This window comes from Triticum dicoccoides, chromosome 1A (assembly GCF_002162155.2).
Source record: "Triticum dicoccoides isolate Atlit2015 ecotype Zavitan chromosome 1A, WEW_v2.0, whole genome shotgun sequence".
NCBI lineage: Eukaryota > Viridiplantae > Streptophyta > Magnoliopsida > Poales > Poaceae > Triticum > Triticum dicoccoides.
The window spans coordinates 382,069,324-382,077,630 of record NC_041380.1 but is presented as its reverse complement, the minus strand read 5'-3'; positions in this window follow the sequence as shown (position 1 = coordinate 382,077,630).

Below are 8,307 nucleotides of genomic sequence, written 5' to 3'. Positions count from 1 at the left end.
AAAAAAGGGATTGAAAAAAATAAAAATCTAGATATTGCTAAACCCACTATTTTGGATCTCAAGGAATTTAACTATGAAAATTGCTCTTTAATTGATTGTATTTCCTTGTTGCAATCCGTGTTAAATTCTGCTCGTGCTTATAGTCGAAATAAGGCCTTTACCGAACACATTGTTGACGCCTTAATGCAATCTTATGAAGAAAAGCTTGAGTTGAAAGTTTCTATCCCTAGAAAACTCCATGATGAGTGGGAACCTACAATTAAGATTAAAATTATAAATTACGAGTTTTATGCTTTGTGTGATTTGGGTGCTAATGTCTCTACTATCCCCAAAGCTTTGTGTGATTTGCTAGATTTCCGTAACTTTGATGATTGCTCTCTAAACTTGCATCTTGCGGATTCCACTATTAAAAAGCCCACGGGAAGAATTAATGATGTTCTTATTGTTGCAAATAGGAATTATGTGCCCGTAGATTTTATCGTTCTTGATATAGATTGCAATCCTTCATGTCCTATTATTCTTGGTAGACCTTTCCTTAGAACGATTAGTGCAATTATTGATATGAAGGAAGGGAATATTAAATTCCAATTTCCCTTAAAGAAGGGCATGGAACACTTTCTTCGAAATAAAATAAATTACCATATGAATCTATCATGAGAGCCACTTATGGCTTGCCTATCAAAGATGGCAATACCTAGATCTATCCTTACTTTTGTGCCTAGCTAGGGGCGTTAAACGATAGCGCTTGTTGGGAGGCAACCCACTGTTATTTTGTGTTTTTTGTTTTTGGTTTTGTTTAGGAATAAATAATCCATCTAGATTCTGTTTAGATGTGATTTTATCTTTTAATTAGTGTTTGTGCCAAGTTAAACCTATTAGATCTTCTTGGAAGATAGTTATTTGATCTTGCTGTAATTTCCAGAATCTTTGCGCTCAGTGACCGAATTGTCAAATATCACCAGAACGTGATAAAATAGTGATTCCAATTGCTGCTGATCAATAAACAAATTTCCCAGGTCGTCTAATTTTGGTAGAATCTTTTGGGTTCCAGAAGTTTGCGTTAGTAACAGATTACTACAGACTGTTATGTTTTTGACAGATTCTGTTTTGCGTGTGTTGTTTACTTATTTTGATGAATCTATGGCTAGTAAAATAGTTTATAAACCATAAAGAAGTTGGAATACAGTAGGTTTAACACCAATAAAAATAAAGAACAAGTTCACTACAGTACCTTAAAGTAGTCTTTTGTTTTCTTTCTCTAACGGAGCTCACGAGATTTCTATTGAGTTTTGTGTTGTGAAGTTTTCAAGTTTTGGGTGAATTCTTTTGATGGATTATGGAACAAGGAGTGGCAAGAGCCCAAGCTTGGGGATGCCCATGGCACCCCCAAGATAATCCAAGGACACCAAAAAGTCAAAGCTTGGGGATGCCCCGGAAGGCATCCCCTCTTTTGTCCACTTCCATTCGGTAATTTACTTGGAGCTATATTTTTATTCACCACATGATATGTGTTTTGCGTGGAGCGTCTTGTATTATTTGTGTCTTTGCTTGTTAGTCTACCATAATCATCCTTGCTGTACACACCTTTTGAGAGAGCCATGTATGAATTGAAATTTGTTAGAATACTCTATGTGCTTCACTTATATCTTTTGAGCTTGATAGTTTACTCTATGTGCTTCACTTATATCTTTTTGAGCGTGATAATTTTTGCTCTAGTGCTTCACTTAGATATTTTAGAGCACGGTGGTGGTTTGTTTTAAAGAAACTTGATCTCTCATGCTTCACTTAGATTATTTTGAGAGTCGTTAATAGCATGGTAATTTGCTTAATGTTAATATACTTGGTATTCAAGATATGTGAAACTTTCTTTTTAGTGGGTTGAATACTAAGATAAGTTTGATACTTGATAATTGTTTTGAGATATGGAGGTGATAATATCATAGTCGTGCTAGTTGAGTAGTTGTGAATTTCAGAAATACTTGTGTTGAAGTTAGCAAGTCCCGTAGCATGCACGTATGGTTAAAGTTGTGTAACAAATTTGAAGCATGAAGTGTACCTGGCTTGTGCATCCTTATGAGTGGCGGTCGGGGACGAGCGATGGTCTTTTCCTACCAATCTATCCCCCTAGGAGCATGCGCGTAGTACTTGATTTTTGATGACTTCTAAATTTTTGCAATAAGTATATGAGTTCTTTTGACTAATGTTGAGTCCATGGATTATACGCACTTTTACCTTTCCGCCATTTGCTAGCCTCTTCGGTACCGTGCATTGCCCTTTCTCACATTGAGAGTTGGTGCAAACTTCGTTGGTGCATCCAAACCCCGTGATATGATACGCTCTTTCACACATAAACCTCCCTATATCTTTCTCAAAACAGCCACCATACCTACCTATCATGGCATTTCCATAGCCATTCCGAGATAAATTGCCATGCAACTTCCATCATCATCATCATCATGACATGCTTTACTTTTGTCATATTGCCATTCCATGATCTTATAGTTGACATCGTATTTGTGGCAAAGCCACCATGCATTATTTTTCATACATGTCACTCTTGATTCATTGCACCATCCCGGTACACCGCCGGAGGCATTCATATAGAGTCATATCTTGTTCTAGTATCGAGTTGTAATCATTATGTTGTAATCAATAGAAGTGTGATGATCATCATTATTAGAGCATTGCCCAATCAAAAAAAAGAGAAAGGCCAAAAAGAAAAAAAAGAAAGGCCCAAAAAAAAGAGAAAATAAAAAGGGCAATGCTACTATCTCTTTTTCCACACTTGTGCTTCAAAGTAGCACCTTGTTCTTCATGTAGTGAGTCTCATATATTGTGCTTCAAAGTAGCACCATGATTTTCATATAGTGAGTCTCATAAGTTGTCTTGTTCATACTAGTGGGAATTTTTCATTATAGAACTTGGCTTGTATATTCCAACGATGGGCTTCCTCAAAATGCCCTAGGTCTTCATGAGCAAGCAAGTTGGATGCACACCCACTAGTTTTCTTTTGTTGAGCATTCTTAGCTCTAGTGCATCCGTTGCATGGCAATCCCTACTCCTTGCATTAACATCAATTGATGGGCATCTCCATAGCTCATTGATTAGCCTCATTGATGTGAGACTTTCTCCTTTTTTGTCTTCTCCACACAATCCCCATCATCATATTCTATACCACCCATAGTGCTATGTCCATGGCTCGCGCTCATGTATTGCGTGAAGGTTGAATTTTTTTGAGATTACTAAAGTATGAAACAATTGCTTGGCTTGTCATCGGGGGTATAGAAGTTGGGAACATCTTTGTGTGACGAAAATGAAGCATAGCCTAACTATATGATTTTGTAGGGATGAACTTCCTTTGGCCATGTTATTTTGAGATGACATAATTGTTTAATTAGTGTGCTTGAAGTATTATCATTTTTATGTCAATATGAACTTTTGTTTTGAACCTTTCAGATCTGAATATTCATACCATGATTAAGAAGATTTACATTGAAATGATGCCAAAGTATCACTCCGCATCAAAAATTCTCTTTTTATCATTTACCTACTCGAGGACGAGCAGGAATTAAGCTTGGGGATGCCTGATACGTCTCCAACGTATCTATAATTTTTGATTGCTGCATGCTACTTTATCTACTGTTTTGGACTATATTGGGCTTTATTTTCCACTTTTATATTATTTTTGGGACTAACCTATTAACCGGAGGCCCAGCCCAGAATTGCTGTTTTTTTGCCTATTTCAGTATTTCGAGGAAACAGAATATCAAACGGAATCCAAACGGAATGAAACCTTCGGGAACGTGATCTTCTCACCGAACGTGATCCAGGAGACTTGGACCCTACTCCAAGAAGTTTCCGGGGAGGTCACAAGGGCGGAGGGCGCGCCCCCCTGGGCGCGCCCCTTGCCTCGTGGGCCCCTCGGAGCTCCACCGACGTGCTCCTTCCTCCTATATATACCTACGTACCCCCATTAGACCAAAGACAGAGCCAAAAACCTAATTCCACCGCCGCAACTTCCTGTATCCACGAGATCCCATCTTGGGGCCTGTTCCGAAGCTCCGCCGGAGAGGGCATCCATCACGGAGGGCTTCTACATCAACACCATAGCCCTTCCGATGAAGTGTGAGTAGTTTACTTCAGACCTTCGGGTCCATAGCTAGTAGCTAGATGGCTTCTTCTCTCTTTTTGGATCTCAATACAATGTTCTCCCCCTCTCTCGTGGAGATCTATTCGATGTAATCTTCTTTTTGCGGTGTGTTTGTTGAGATCGATGAATTGTGGGTTTATGATCCAACTTATCTATGAATAATATTTGAATCTTCTCCGAATTCTTTTATGTATGATTGAGTTATCTTTGCAAGTCTCTTCGAATTATCCGTTTGGTTTGGCCAACTAGATTGGTAGTTCTTGCACTGGGAGAAGTGCTTAGCTTTGGGTTTAATCTTGCGGTGTCCTTACTCAGTGACAGAAAGAGTTGCAAGGCACGTATTGTATTGTTGCCATCGAGGATAACAAGATGGGGTATTTATCATATTGCATGAATTTATTCCTCTACATCATGTCATCTTGCTTAAGGTGTTACTCTGTTTTTAACTTAATACTCTAGATGCATGCTGGATAGCGGTCGATGAGTGCAGTAATAGTAGTAGATGCAAGCAGGAGTCGGTCTACTTGTCACGGACGTGATGCCTATATACATGATCATACCTAGATAACCTCATAACTATGCTCAATTCTATCAATTGCTCAATAGTAATTTGTTCACCCACCGTAGACTATCTATGCTCTTGAGAGAAGCCACTAGTGAAACCTATGGCCCCCGGGTCTATTCTCATCATATAAATCTCCATTACTTTATTTTACTTGTTTTGCTTTTACTTTTTACTTTGCATCTTTATACCAAAAATACCAAAAATATTATCTCTATCAGATCTCACTCTCGTAAGTGACCGTGAAGGGATTGACAACCCCTAGGCGTTGGTTGCGAGTTGCTACCGTTTTGTGCAGGTACGAGGGACTTGCGCGTGACCTCCTACTGGATTGATACCTTGGTTCTCAAAAAGTGAGGGAAATACTTACGCTACTGTGCTGCATCACCCCCTCCTCTTTGGGGAAAACCAACGCTAGCTCGAGACGTAGTAAGGTGCGGCCGGCCAGGAGGAGGCGCGCCAGGAGGAGTCCTACTCCCACCGGGAGTAGGACTCCCTCCCTTCCTTGTTGGATTAGGAGAAGGGGGGAAAGAGGAGGGAGAGAAGAAGGAAGGGGGGCGCCGCCCCCTCTCATTGTCCTATTCAGACTAGAGGGGAGGGGTGCGCGTCCCTGCCCTAGCCGCCTCCCCTCTTCTCCACTAAGGCCCACTATGGCCCATTAAGCCTCCGGGAGGTTCCGGTAACCCCTCCGGTACTCCGGTAAAATCACTATTTCACCTGGAACACTTCCGATATCCAAACATAGGCTTCCAATATATCAATCTTCATGTCTCGATCATTTAGAGACCCCTCGTCATGTCCGTGATCACGTCCGGGACTCCGAACAACCTTCGGTACATCAAAACTCATAAACTCATAATATAACTGTCATCGAAACTTTAAGCGTGCGGACTCTACATGTTCGAGAACTATGTAGACATGGCCGAGACACGTCTCCGGTCAATAAACAATAGCGGAACCTGGATGCTCATGTTGGCTCCCACATATTCTACGAAGATCTTTTATCGGTCAGACCGCATAACAACATACGTTGTTCCCTTTGTCATCAGTATGTTACTTGCCCGAGATTCGATCGTCGGTATCTCAATACCTAGTTTAATCTCGTTACCGGCAAGTCTCTTTACTCGTTCCGTAATACATCATCCCGCAATTAACTCATTAGTTGCAATGCCTGCAAGGCTTAAGTGATGTGTATTACCGAGTGGGCCCAAAGATACCCCTCCGACAATCGGAGTGACAAATCCTAATCTCAAAATACACCAACCCAACAAATACCTTCAGAGACACCTGTAGACCACCTTTATAATCACCCAGTACGTTGTGACGTTTGGTAGCACACAAAGTGTTCCTCCGGTAAACGAGAGTTGCATAATCTCATAGTCATGGGAACATGTATAACTCATGAAGAAAGCAATAGCAACATACTAAACGATCGAGTGCTAAGCTAACGAAATGGGCAAGTCAATCACATCATTCTCCTAATGATGTGATCCCGTTAATCAAATGACAACACATGTCTATGGCTAGGAAACATAACCATCTTTGATCAACGAGCTAGTCAAGTAGAGGTATACTAGTGACACTCTGTTTGTCTATGTATTCACACAAGTATTATGTTTCCGGTTAATACAATTCTAGCACCAATAATAAACATTTATCATGATATAAGGAAATAAATAATAACTTTATTATTGCCTCTAGGGCATATTTCCTTCAATGCGCTGCTGGTGGCGGGGATCTAGTTCGGGCGAAATCCCTGGCCAGCCATGACCGGCCGCGCCGAAGGCGATGCCTGAGGGCGCCGTTCCCCTCCTTGGAGGCGTCGGTATGGACTGATCTCCTCACTTCACCTTCCCCTAGGTCTCCCAGGCGAAAGCCCTAACTTTGTTGGGCGGCGGCGGAACTTACGACGTCGTTCCCTTCTTGAAGGCGCCACTTTGGGAACCTTGGGGTTGGTGGCGCTTGTGGGTGGTGGGCGACGGAGGTGGTGCGGCCCTATCCTAGCATGGATTTACGTCCGTTGCTAGGAGATGGACTCGCGTAGATGGAGGTCATCGGCTGGCGCCGTGGTGGCGTCAATGGCGGAGGACCTGCCAAGACTCGCGTAGGTGGAGGTCGTCGTTTGGCATCGTGCTGGCGTCGATGGCGGAGGACCTGCCAAGGTTGTCACCTCAATCTACTCTGAAGATGGACCAGTGAAAGATGGCGGCAACGACACATGTGAGTGGGTCGGACCGGTTTGAGCCCCAGACCCGGCAGATGGCTCGGTCGGGGTCTCCGGCTTTAGATGTTAGGCTTAGGTGAGAGGTCTGGGTATGTGGCCCAGCTTGCACCCCTTCATCATTTGAATAGGAGTAGCGGCAGATGTTGCTAAGATGACAGATTCAGACATATTGTTGTTCTACTCTGTAAGGTCCTCGAGAATAATCAATAAAATGGCCGCATGCATCTCTCAGATGCAGAGGCCGGAGGTCATCCTCCTTTTCTAAAAAAACTAATAGTTCATTCATAAAATATTTGGTCATACTAGTATGTCATCTTATATACATAAGTTGATCCTCACTATCCTATTTATATCAACATGCACACATAACATCTCATCAAAGGGCCACCACTATATGCATGAGAAAAAGTTTTTCATTATTGGTTGATCTCATGCACACCTTTTACGTCACCACACATGACACCTCATCAAGGTCCACTCAATATGCATGAAAAAAAAATCCATCATGCTATGCCACTTATATTCAAAATATTTCTAACTACACAATAATCAAATACAATATATGATATTTATTTTTAGCTTTAATTTATATATTATTAATTCAACAATGGAAGCTTCATACAATCAAATCACTGAAATATATTGCAATCGATTCCCGCAGCAACGTGCGGGATATTCTCTAGTATCATTAATATTTGGTCATACTAGTGTTACAACCGGCTGCAAGAGCATATCTAGCATATCGAGCAACCGCGCGTCTCGCAAAACGCGTATAAGGGCGCCTGTATAACTTTTTTACAGTGCGGCGAGCGTACCAACGGAACAGATCCCGCAAACGCATCCTGCACCGCATCATAAATTTTGCATAACATTAAACAAATTACACATTTCAATAATATCAAACAAATTTTGCATAGCTTGGTTGCGGGCAATGCATAGCCGACCGACCGTCGATCCGCGCCGCTTTTTCTTCGGTCCCACCTCAAATTCGTAGATGAGATGCAACAACACTAGGTTGTCGGCATCGTCGTCGAGGATCAAATCTTCTATGTTCGAATCATCGGACGAAAGGACAAGACGAACTCCAATCCATCTACAAAACTCCATGAGTTTCACTCGTACCTACTCCGGGCCAAAATCGAGCACGAACCGGTGGGATTTGGACCTACCTCGCCCGAAGCAAAGCCGCATCGCGCTGCCCCTTTCTTCTCCCCACCGGCCGAAGCGAAGCCGCGCCGCCCTCTTCCCCCGACGCGCGCCGCTCACAGTCACCGGAACCAACCCGATCCGCATGCGACGAGCCCACGCGCCGAGCTCCTGAGAAGATCCATGGCGCCGGCGGCGGACGCGAGCCACAGACGCAAATGGTCA